Source organism: Chiloscyllium punctatum, chromosome 20 (genome assembly GCF_047496795.1).
Source record: "Chiloscyllium punctatum isolate Juve2018m chromosome 20, sChiPun1.3, whole genome shotgun sequence".
Classification (NCBI taxonomy): domain Eukaryota; kingdom Metazoa; phylum Chordata; class Chondrichthyes; order Orectolobiformes; family Hemiscylliidae; genus Chiloscyllium; species Chiloscyllium punctatum.
In genome coordinates this window covers 48922047-48934511 of record NC_092758.1, presented here as the reverse complement: position 1 = coordinate 48934511, position 12465 = coordinate 48922047, and positions in this window count along the sequence as shown.

Sequence of the window (12465 nt, the reverse complement as noted above, 5' to 3'; positions counted from 1 at the left end):
TATGCAGAAAATAAAACTTCATGAAAAACTTCAGATTTTGGAGTATTTCAGACTTCAAAATTTTGGTTAAAGGATTGTGTACCCGTATAATGCAAAGCCTTGTTTCATCTCCCATTGATGTGCTTTAGCTGATGATTGACAAGTTTAGATCTTCTGCACATGATAGCTTCCTTCAGAGTAAGTTTCTCCTCTCAGCAGATGTGCTCTCACTGCAGGATCTCTCTCGGCTAAGACATCCTATCTCAGATGAAGCCATCTTTCAGTTCGTTTAACTCACAGGTTTCAGCTAAATGGACAATTGCAGTTGCATACTACTCAATATTCTCCTCCACTTGAGCTCAGATGTTGAAAATTACCATTCGTAACTAATAGTATTAGAGTTCAAAATGCATCATGAAAGCCTGCAAAATCTCTCCTGTACAGCTGTTCTTGTACTCATCGAAACCTTGGTTACAGCATAATTTATAGAATTCTTTCCCCATTGATGATAATGGGACTACAACCCAAACATGCTCATTTTTTAAAAATTGAATTTGTTGCTAGTTCATTCTTTTGTCACCGTGCCATCCAATGTCATTTGATCTCAGTCACTTGGAGGATGTGCAAAAAATACTCAAGCTAGGGGACTTCAATGCCCTTCACAAACAGTGGCTCGGAGGCACCACTACTTACTGAGCTGGCAGCATGCATGGTGGCTCAGTGGTTAGCACTGTGCCTCACAGCACCAGGGTCCCAGGTTCGATTCCAGCCTTGGGTGACTGGCTGTGTGGAGTTTGCACGTTCTCCCCGTGTCTGCATGGGTTTCCTCCAGGTACTCCGGTTTCCTCCAGCAGTCCATAAATGTGCAGGTCAGGTGAATTGGTCATGCTTCATTGCTCATACCTAGGTGCATTAGTCAGAGGGAAATGGGTCTGGGTGGGTTACTCTTCGGAGGGTCGTTATTGGGCTGAAGGGCCTGTTTCTGCACTGTAGGGAACCTAATCTATAAAGTTTTGTGAATGGTGGAAAACTGAAATTAAACAAAAATAGGAAGTTCCCAAAAAATTCTGCAGGTTTGACAGCATCTGTAGAGAGAGAAACAATTAATATTTTGAGTCTGAAATGACTCATCATCAGGAATGGAAAATGTTAGTTTATATGGTGTGAACAGTGTGGGAGGAGGAGCAAACGGAACAGTTTGATGGTGTCCAGAGCAAAAGGCATAGCTAGTGACAATGTTGGTAAATGAGAGATAAAGATTAAATTGAGTGTGACTGGCAGAATGAAGAGATGAAACAGAGGGGCAAAATGCAAGCTTGGACTGATAAGTGGCATGTAATGTTTGTGCTGATGACCAACTTGTAGACACTGTAACAACTCAATTGCTTCTCCAGCAACATCCTCCAAACCCTCACTACCATCACCTGGAAGGACAAGAGCAGCCAATCTATAAGAACTCCAACATCGACATATATCCCTCCAAATCACGATCCTTCCTAATTTGGAATTATATTACCATTCATTGCTGCTAGGTCAAAATCCTGGAATTCCTTTCCTAACAGCACTGTGGTTTCATCATATCACATGGACTGCAGTGTTTCAAAAAGGCAACTCATCAACACTCTCAAAGGCATTTAAGGAAGGGCAATATAGTGCCAGTCAGTGATGCCCGTGTTCTATGAATGAAAACAAAAACTAAAAGTACACATCCTACCTGCAGGTGAATGAAAAGCAGTATGTCTGATGGCTCTGACAAGCTGTTGGACATCTATATCACCGCTGGAGTAGCAACTGATGCACAGTAGAGGGAACACAGAGCTTAATGCCTGCAGCTGTCAAGATGACTGTGCTCCTGAATATCTATGTCTCAGAATGATTCCAGACTTGAGCAGTTGGCGTAAGTGACTTTAATCAATTTACTGAGTGTATCTGCCTGAAATGACTTACGGATCCAATCTTTAATGCAGCAAGTACAATCCTCTCCTCTCCTACAGACACTGAAATATAACAAAATAATCTCTGAGCTCCACCAGGGGTGGACATATTTGATTGCAATAACAAAGACTCACATACCACATTCAGCATATACATAAACAGGAATGATTTTCTGAGAGCAGATAATGTATCTGATTTTATTTTAGCAGATACCTAATTTTTTCAAGCAGTTTTCAAATCTCTGCCAATTTTCTGTCCAAATTATTACTTGACAGACAATCTGCTCATGGGAATGAACGGCAGGACATGAGGAAGCTCAGAAAAGCAGAAAGATCTTGGGTGTTTGCCCACAGAATCCCTGAAGAGGGCAAGACAGGTTAATAGGGTAATTTAAGAAGACATAAGGAAAATGTGCCTTTATCATTCATGGCATAGATTATGAGAGTAGGGAGGTCATATTGGAGCTGTACAGACCTTAGGTTAGACCACAGCTGGAGTACTGTGTACAATTCTGGTCACTGCACTTTCAGAAGCATGTGATTTCACAGTAGGGTGGGGACTTGAGTCAGGGGTGTTACACAGGTGATACACCAGGATGTTGCCTGCATTGGAGCACTTTAGCTATGCAGGCAGACTGGATAAACTTGGTTTGTTTTCTTTCCAACAGAGAAGATTGACAGGGTGCCTGATTGAGGTGTATAAAATTAAGAGAGGCGTGAACATGGTGGAGAGGAAGCAGCTGTTCCCCTTAATTGAAGAATCAATAATTTTAGGCAAGAGGGTTAGAGAGCATTTGAGAATTTTTTTTATCTATAGGGTGGTGGGAATTGGAATGTATTACCTGGGAGGGTGATTGTGGTGAGAAATGTGATGAGCACTTGAAATGTTATTACATTTAAGCCTATGGGCCAAGTGCTGGAAAGTGGGACTAGTGTAGATTTAGAGTAATTCTTTTGTCAGTGCAAATGTGATTGACCAATGGGTCTCTTCTGTACGGTATGATTCTTTTCTCTGATTATATGGAACAAGGAATGTCCCTGAATACACGGCTTACGGAACTTGTGGGGAACCTATGCATTCAAGCAGAACAGCAAAATAGTCTCAGTCAGTACATGTATCTGAATATAATCCTGAATAGTTCTTTAAATTTTTCCATTGATTTAGAAATAAAGAAGAAATTTGAACATTTGTACACTGTGGCAACTTACATTCCTTTATTTTCCTTTTCTGGTATAACCAGAAGTTGTCTTACACTCATTAGACCAATTTTTTTCCATTACCAAATCACTGGTGGTACTTTCCACCCATTAACAACCACCAATAAATTGCCTGCTTTTTTCACATTAATTAATTTACGTACAAAGCCTATTAGGGGCTAAGCAGCCCACCGAAGGTGAGGGAGAGGTAGGGAGAGAGAGGGGAGGCTAAGTTGAAATGGAGTTGGAAAGGGGTGTAACTTAATCAGATATTTTCCTAGTCCACCTGTTCAGAAATGTTATAACACACTTCTAGAGCAGGTGGAACTTGAACACTTTTTTTTTGGCTCAGAGGTAATGATACCACTGTGCTACAAACCCCCCCCCATAAACACTACATTTAAAAAAAAATTCTAGTGAACGTTTTCAGACATGTTATTACACATCTCTGGAATAGATAGGACTTGAACCCAGATCTCCAGGTCCAGATGTAGGAACATGGCCAACGTACCAGAAGAACTCTCCAAAACGTACTTTCAAACTATTTTTGTGACGAGGAATCAAGTAAGTAAATTACTTTACATGTAGATATTTTCTAATCACCCTGTTCAGAGATGTTCTTATAAGCAAGTGGGTCTTGAAGCAGGCACCTCTGATCCATTTGCCACAACAGCCACTTGTATTTTATGATGCTAATTTCTGATCTGTTCTGAGATATTATTATATAACACGGGAGTAGTAGGACTTGAATTCCCTGGCTCCAAAATTCTGAAACAAATCCCTATCAGTTATCAATTTACACATCTATCTCCCATTCGTATGGTCTCAGAGTTCTCAGCTTCTTCCAGGAAAAAAGGCCTGAACCATTCCCATTCACCATCATCCTCTTCCCCTGGCCAAGCTTGTCCTCACTTTGAACAGCTTTTCCTTCAACTCTTCTCACTCCCTTCATGTCAAAGGGGTGACCACGGGTACCTGCATGGACCCTAGTAATGTCTGTACCTTTGTGGAGCACATGGAACATTCCTTGTTCCAGTCTTATTCCAGCGCCACACCAACAACTCTTTCTCCAGTCTATCAATTACATCATCACTGTTGCTTCCCTCTCTCATGCAACAGTGAATTGGAAAGGTTTATCAATTTTGCTTCTATTTTCACCCCACGCTCACCTTTACCAGCCCCAACCGTGAATCCTCCCTTTCCTTCCTCAGCATCGCTATTTCTGTTTCTGGGGATAGGCTGACCACCGATATCCATTACAAACCCACCAACTTCCAGTTACCTTGGCTATACATCCTCACACCCTGCTTCCAGTAAAAGACTCCATTCCATTCTCTAATTTTCTCCATCTCTATCAGACCTGTTCCAATGACACCAGGTCAGAAACAGGGATTCAGAATCAATTCATAGAAATAGCAACAGGGGAAACAACCCTCTTGATATTTTTTTTTCACAATATTTGAATTTCAAATCACCTTTAACCCCTAAACCTCTTCCGGCAGCCACCTCTGTTATCCTAGACTCAGATTTGAGTATATCATCTTGGTTGCTTGCTCTGGTGGGTGTTACAAACCTCATACTGTTACCTGAGTATCTATAAGGAGCCTCTGAAATGACTCCCCACCACCAGGTTGACATGACCCTCAGTTGTTTCTGACCTATCTCCCACACTTTGGCCTTCACTCCCTCTCTTTCCTCCCACAATAGTGGTCCACCTGGTCCTCACTTACCACCCCACTATATCCGCTTTGCAGAATACCTATGTTCTGTCCACAAAGTGACCCTGAGCTCTGAATTTCCCACTATTTCAACACATCACCATTTTCCCTATCCAACATCTCTATCTTGGGCTGCTGGTGTGTTCCAGTGAAGCTCAGCACAAGCTGGAAGAGCAGCATCTTATTTTCCACTTATGGACCCTTTAGCTTTTGGGGCTCAACATCGAGTTGTTTTATGGCTTGAACACCTTCTTCCATGTCCTTACCCCAAATCCCACACACTAGGCCTCATCATCACATAATCTACTAGCACAATCAACGTATTGTCAGTTAAAATGGTCCTTATTCGCAGCTATTGATTGTCCCAGGCTGATATTTACACATTCTTTGTCTTCCCAACCTAAGCTATATCTCTGCCTATTGTTTATTCCTCCTCCAACTCCCCATCTTCAACATATATAGTAACCTTTTCCTAGCTGCAATCAGTTCTGAAAAAGGCTCACTAGACCTGAAACATTAACACTGAAACTCTCCACAGATGCTGTCAGACCTGCTGCGTTTTCTCAGCAATGTTGTGGTTCTGTTCGCCGAGCTGGGAATTTGTCTTGCATGACAAATTCCCAGCTCGGCGAACAGAACCACAACAACGAGCACCCGAGCTACAAATCTTCTCCCAAACTTTTCTCAGCAATTTCTGTTTCCCTTATGAATCTGTTTGTTAAGTACTGATGGGGATTGAATTAATGATTTCTGGTTTATGAGACCAATGCCTTTCCACTTTTCTAAATCAACCTGTTCAGAGATATTCTTATATCCCTCTGGATTTGACCCTGGTCCTCCTGGCCTAAAGGTAGGGACACAACCACTGCACCACTTGCTTCCATTTTTTTTGAATATTCAGAAGTGCTTTCATACACATCTGAATGTTTTTATATTAGTACTTTGAAATGAGTAATATAATTTTTCCTTGCATTGTTCACTTTCTGACATTTACCTCTGGTTGTGTGTATTTGTCTCTATTAGTGAAAACATATATACTTGGAATCTCTGGAGAAGCAATGCAGTGCTACAACAGTAAATCCCCAGAAAGTAATTCATAAGGCAGATTTATTGGCACATAAAGTGGTTATAAGGATAGCCCCTTGTTGCACTTAGAATTTTTTGCTGTCTATAAAATTCATTGTTTAAATTCTTTCAGTACTGCATATAAAGCAAGGTTCTCTCAATTATGATTATCTCTACATAAACCAAGAATACAAATAAATTCGTTGCATGGTAATTATATTTTGGTGTATTAAATAAGAATAAAATGTTATTATTGACATGAACAAAACCTTATTATTAAAGTAATAATGAAAATCTTTAATTTTATATGTACATTTGATTATGACGCAAAGTTGTTCATGTCTCCTCATACTATTATATGCCAAAAAGGTTGCTTAAGTTCTTTTGCTGATAAAGTTGTCATGTATGGATGTTAGCACACCATAATCCTTATGAATAGACTGTAGCAGTTTAGAAATTTCCTTTTCTTCCCCACTTATATTCAAATCTTTGAGTGAAACACTCAGTCCCATTGGAAATAAAAGAATTAGAATATGCTAAGTTTGTTGTGGTAATAAATCTAATCAAGCAAATGATTAATAACCCTGAGCTAGTCAAGATTGACAATGGGATATATTATAAAACCAAAAGACAAATGACTTAAGCCATCTCCAAACTAAATGGGCTCAGTCAGGTATGACAACATGCACTAAAGTTAATGGGACCCTTAGTTTTTATGTCTGCCATCGTTGCTGGGCTGCAGCAATTCCCAGTGATAAAGGAGGGGAATATGAAGGTAGGTGTTTGGGGTGGGGTGGCAGGTGGTTGGGGCATGGGATGGAAGAGGAGGCACTCGCCATGATCAGACTGGCAGGCACTGGTGGAAGGAGAAAGCAAGGTGGATTCCAATTACACAGTGAATGGGAGGAAATGATATTCGAGCAATGGGAAGACCTTGACGAGGCTTCCCTCAGATGACCTCAAGAAATCTGTTAAGGAGGTACCTTCTCCACTCGCCCAGCCACCAGTTCTGAGTGGTGCAAGATGTCAGGCTCCACATTTGCCATGTGTTTCTACTGTCACTGGTTTAATTTCGGTGGTGGCTGGAGGAGGTGCTTGAGTGTCTGCTGATTGGTGATTCAATTGGCCTCAAGAATCTTCTCTGCAATTGGTAAAATTGTAGCCAAGCAGGTAGGCATCAGGTATCCATTTCATAGTACCCAATTTAAAGAACAACAGCACACCCCACACCCCTACCAATCAAGGGGCTATGACTTCCGGACCATAACTTTAAAGTAATTGGTGAAAGGATCAGATGGGAATTAGGAAGATCCCTTTCCATGCAGAAATTGGTAAAGTTCTGGAATACAGTGCAAACAGAAATCCTTATTACATTTAAGAGCTAAAATGTGCATTAAAATTGCTTCACAAGCTGGAGATCAAAGAGGTAGAAAGTAGAATTAGACTGAAAATCTCATTTTCAGTCAGAACAGATCAGTAGGCTGAATGACCTCTGCTTTGTTACATGTAACATCAGTCAGATGCCAAAGTGAAACCTAGCTTATTTTTAGTATTTGTTTCTTATGTAATCAATCATTCAACAGGTTAACACTGCTGCCTCACAGTGCCAGGGACCCAGGTTTGATTCCAGCCTAGGGTGACAGTCTGTGAAGAGGTTACACATTCTCCCCGTGTCTGCATGGATTTCCTGCAGGTGCTCCACATTCCTCCACAATCCAAAGATGTGCAGGTGAGGTGAATTGGCCATCTAAGTTGCCCATAGGTGCATTAGTCAGGGGTAAGTGTAGAGTAATAGAGTAGGGGAATAGGTTTGTGTGGGATACTCTTCAGAGGGTTGGTGTGGGCTTGTTGGGTCGTAGGACCTGTTTCCACACTGTAGGGATTCTGTAATTCTGTATTCACAGGAGTATGCCAATGTACTTTTACTAAAAGAACATGAATATTAATTGTATGCAAAAGAAAAAAAAACAAATAAACACCTTTTCAATATACCAGAAACAGGAACTATTGGAAATAGTATTATTTCAAGTGTCACAAGTTAAAGATTCAAACTTTTTACCCAGAAGAACATCTTTACAGATAATCAAATTTCAGTGAAGGGTCACTCTGTGTCCACTTTGGAGGTCCTTCTTCAGTTGTATGGCTGTAATTCATTTCTTTTTACAAATTTCTACATTCTCTTGATGCTATTTTCTTATTTCATGTTGCTTCCTGATACTGTTAAACAAACTGCTAACATAGCTCACTTAATTCTTAACATGAGATTTATAACCACATCTTTCATTGTTTGTTTTTTGTTTCTGGAGCTTTCCCTTATGGTGTTAATCCATTTTGGACTTTTTTCTTCTGCTCTGACTATTTTGGAGTTGGCTAAACTGCATTGCTGCTGTTAAAGTCTTTTCTTTCTGAATGACCTGCTTCCCTCTGAAAGAAGCTTGCACACTGTGCTGACCTTCGAAATAGTTCTATTATTTGATCTGCCTGTGTCATGGGATAATTTGTTGCTTAGCAGCATCAGTTTTCTTTCTTTTCTGTCTTTCTTTCTAATGCACTGAACTGTTCATCTCAAGTTCTAGTTTGAGCCTGTAAACTTTAATTAAAAATTACAATTATTAACAAATTTTAGGCATCTGGAAATGACTCACAGAACAAATGTAAAATGAAACTTAAACCTTATATCTATTTCTTAACATATCCCAAAATTGAATCAAACTTAAAGGTACATAATTAATTCTCCATTTTAGAATCTATGATTCCGAGTAATGATAATATATCATGGACTTTTAATAAACCTCCTTCTATACATTAAATTTAAATGATTACATAATTCTAAAGTTACATGATCAATTTTAGTGCTCCAGTGGATAGGTAAAACATGAATTTAGACCTCTTTAATATGCTAATTAGGGCCAGTATCTTTTAAAATCATTATCAGAACCATCTTTGGTAAATTTATTACCATCAATTCCTCTTAGTAGTGTTAGCCTTAAGTTATTGACACCAAGTGGGGAAGAATGCCCTCATAACTTTTCAACAGAAGAGAATTTGGGTTCTTGTTGAACAGAATAGCTTTACTACTTAATAGGTGGTAATACTTCATCTGAGTTACATGATACACTTAAGTGTAAGGTTTTAGCATCATACACATTTCCATTTAGCTACATAGAATTTAGCAGTAGGACATTAACAATTAAATTAATAACAATTGGCTGCATCCTTCAAGGAAGGTTATATCCTAATGTATATTTATATAATTTATATCTTTATGAATAGAGCTTATCTTGAGGTGTCAGTTAACTTTATCGGGCATGAACCATCTTATACAACAATGACTTTAATGCAACTTTAGCCTTTGAGAAGCTGCCTGTCCTGCTAAGGCTCTTCAAAACCTCCGAAAGCCTTTATGTGATGATGGGGGAAAAATTTTCATACAGAATGACAGAGTTGTTATGGTGCAGAAGGTCCATTGTGCCTGTGTCAGCTCTTAAAATGTGCATCATTCGCTATTGCCAATTTCCTGCTTTTCCCCCAAAACCTTCAATGCTATTTCTATCCCTCTTCTATCCCAGTAATCATTCTCCTTTCACTATCATCCATATCATCCTCACACCACATCCCTTCTAGATGTCAGTTAAAACTTACATTTTGTAAACCTACATATATTTAGACTGATGCCAGACCAAAACTTAATCCTGGAGAAGAGTGAGTATCCTATGAAACAATGACAGTAAATGTCAGCAACTGACACAGAACATTCAGATGAGGCCCAAACACCTACAAAAATAGGTTTGGGAAGTAAAATCACCTTAACAAGGTCTGTCAATCATCCAAATATAGATCTTAACAAAAACATTGGATCAACATGGGACTGAATCTTACTTTTCTCTTGGCAGACTGTGAATTTTGTTGAGGTTCATGGAGGGTTTTGTTAGTCAAGCTGCTGCACAGAGAGAGAAGGGAGCAGTCAGAGACATGGTCCGGAAAATGAGATGTTAGCTTGGATGCTGCAGAGACACAGAGGTACCAGTTGCTGACAGGGGCTAGGAATGCTTGGTATTAAAAAAAATGCTGACACACAGGGAAAACAGCTTGTGAACTGAGAACATTCAGAATCCAGGTACTGCTTGGCACCAATCTTATTATTCAGAAAAAGTAAGATAGATGAGGTAATGCAGAAGTCTTATTTGGATGAGGAGCAATGAGGTAATGCCATCGAGCTCCTTGGTCCGGAACCAAAAAAGTAAAGTGATGCGATTAACAGATGAGCCTGAGCCAACAGAAAAGAGGCACCACAACTCTAGAAAGATAAGGAAAGAGGTTAAAAGATGACCCTCGAGGCATATGGGCAGTGTTAACTCCAGAGACCAACCATCATAAATCAAACCCTATGTCAAGGATGTGGAGACATGGAGAAAGAGAAAGCAGCGTGTGGCCAATATCAGCCCTCCTCAGCAGCAGTAAGCCTGTTATCCAGATTGGGGTTTATCTTCTGTGTGCTGTGACTGCTCAGGGAGTGGCAGGGGACTCAAGTGGGTTTATAAATAGGTTCTTAATTCAGTTTGTGGGAAGATATATAAGGTCGAGTGTGTAAGACAGCATATAAAAGATAACTGCATGGTTTAATACACTAATAAAGTAATTTCTGAAGTTAAAGAATGGATCTTCCCCTCTCTGCACATACCAGCAGCTGCAGCTAGCAATTACTGGATACAGACAGTAGCTGGTGGTTGCCGATCTCAAACAGGGATCAACAGTTTCTATCCACGAGGACTGTTTTCTCACTGCATTTGGCCAAACTCTCCTCATAAGCCATCTACCCACCTCTATGGTGCCATTTTATTCAGTTTCTAGCTCCATTATGCTACTTGTTGTAACCAGAACAACTTGCCACGGGCGGGATATCCCAGAATGGACTGCCATCCCTGGCCCTCTCTGTGTACTCAGTCCAGTACTGCCCTGCAGTTCCTGATATTTACCACCAATATGGCATAGAAAGGAAAATTGGCACCATATCTTACAGGCCAGGTCCTGGATGTTCTGCTAGATGGGATGGTGCAGAGGAGGTATGTATCTTTCCTCTATGACTGGCAAAGGAGGCCATAACATTACAGCGTGCCAAACCGGTTCAGGGTTGCCGCTTGGCTCAGAACAGTCTCAGTTGTCTGGCAAAATGCACAACCATGTAGGAAGAAGCTCAATGTCATTCTTCACTCCTCCAACCTAAATGATTAGTCCACGTTTAGAGTATTGTGTTCAGGTCAGGACACCATATTAAAAGAAGGATGTTTAAGCCCTGTAGAGAGTTCAAAGGAGATTTACTAGAATGAAACCAGGAATGAAGGATTTTAGATACAAGCAAAATGTGGAGAAATTGGGTTTGGTCTTCTTGGAGCAGAGAAAATTAAGAAATAACCTTTTTGAGGTGATCAAAATTATGAACAACTTTGACAGGATAAAAAAGAATATTTTGTTTCACTAGTTGATATGTCAATAACTAGGGGCCACAATTTTAAGATTGCCAGCAAGAGATTTCAGAGTGAAATGAGAAGAGACTTCTTTAGTCAGAGAGTTGTTAGGACTTGGAATGCTCTTCCTGGAAGTATGTAGTAGGCGGAGTCCTTAGGAGGTTTCAAAAGAGAGCTGGATATACATTTGAAAGTGATCAAATTAGAGGGCTCCAGAGATAGAACTGGTGAGTGGAACTAGTTGGGTAGCTCTTTCGGCAGCCAGTACAGACATAATATGCTTGAATGATTTATTGTCACATATGTCTTAGGAGACAAAGGGAAAGGTGTCCTGTTGCCTCAAAACAGCTCATTTTGAGGTACAAAGGAGTAAAAAGGAAGTACTTAGAGTTCAACTTCTTTGGTCGGGTTCCCATATATGGCTCCAGGACTTTTTCAAGGTCCACCCTCCTGGACTACTGCCACTAGGAGCCCCCACTCCTTCATCACTGCAGCCAACACCCTACCACTAATTCCTGGAATCCACACATCAGGCCGATGAAGCCAGGAGTCCCTGTTCCGATCACCACTGACACCATTCCAGGTTCCCTGTGATGTTAGGAAGATGAAGGAAAGAAGAAAGAAAGGTGAAAAGGATAAAGTGCAAAAAGGAATGTGCCAGCCTTAAGTGAACAAGCCTACCATGCAGGCGCTGTCATCTTGAATAGTTGGGTCTGCTCTCTCCTCCGCACTGCTGGCCTGCTCTCTCCTTCTGCAGCTGCCACTAAATGGTCCACACTGTTGGGCCCACTTCCACCACACTGAAGATGCTAAACAGATCTTAAAATAGAAAAAGCAAAAAGAAGAATAAAAGAAAAATGCAAAAAAAGACCAGCTGGGGAGAGCTTTGGCTGTTTTCATGGGTTGAATGGCCTCGATAAGTCAATGGCCACTTATTCTACTGTAAAATTCTCTGAGTCTATGATTTTACAAATGATACCATTTTCTCTCTGATACCTCATATTTACTCTGTCTCTGCTACTGAATCCACCTCACACCAAAGCTCATATTCAGCCATTCACAATATTGCCTTACTCTCAGTCATCCTGATAACACGAACTCTGCATG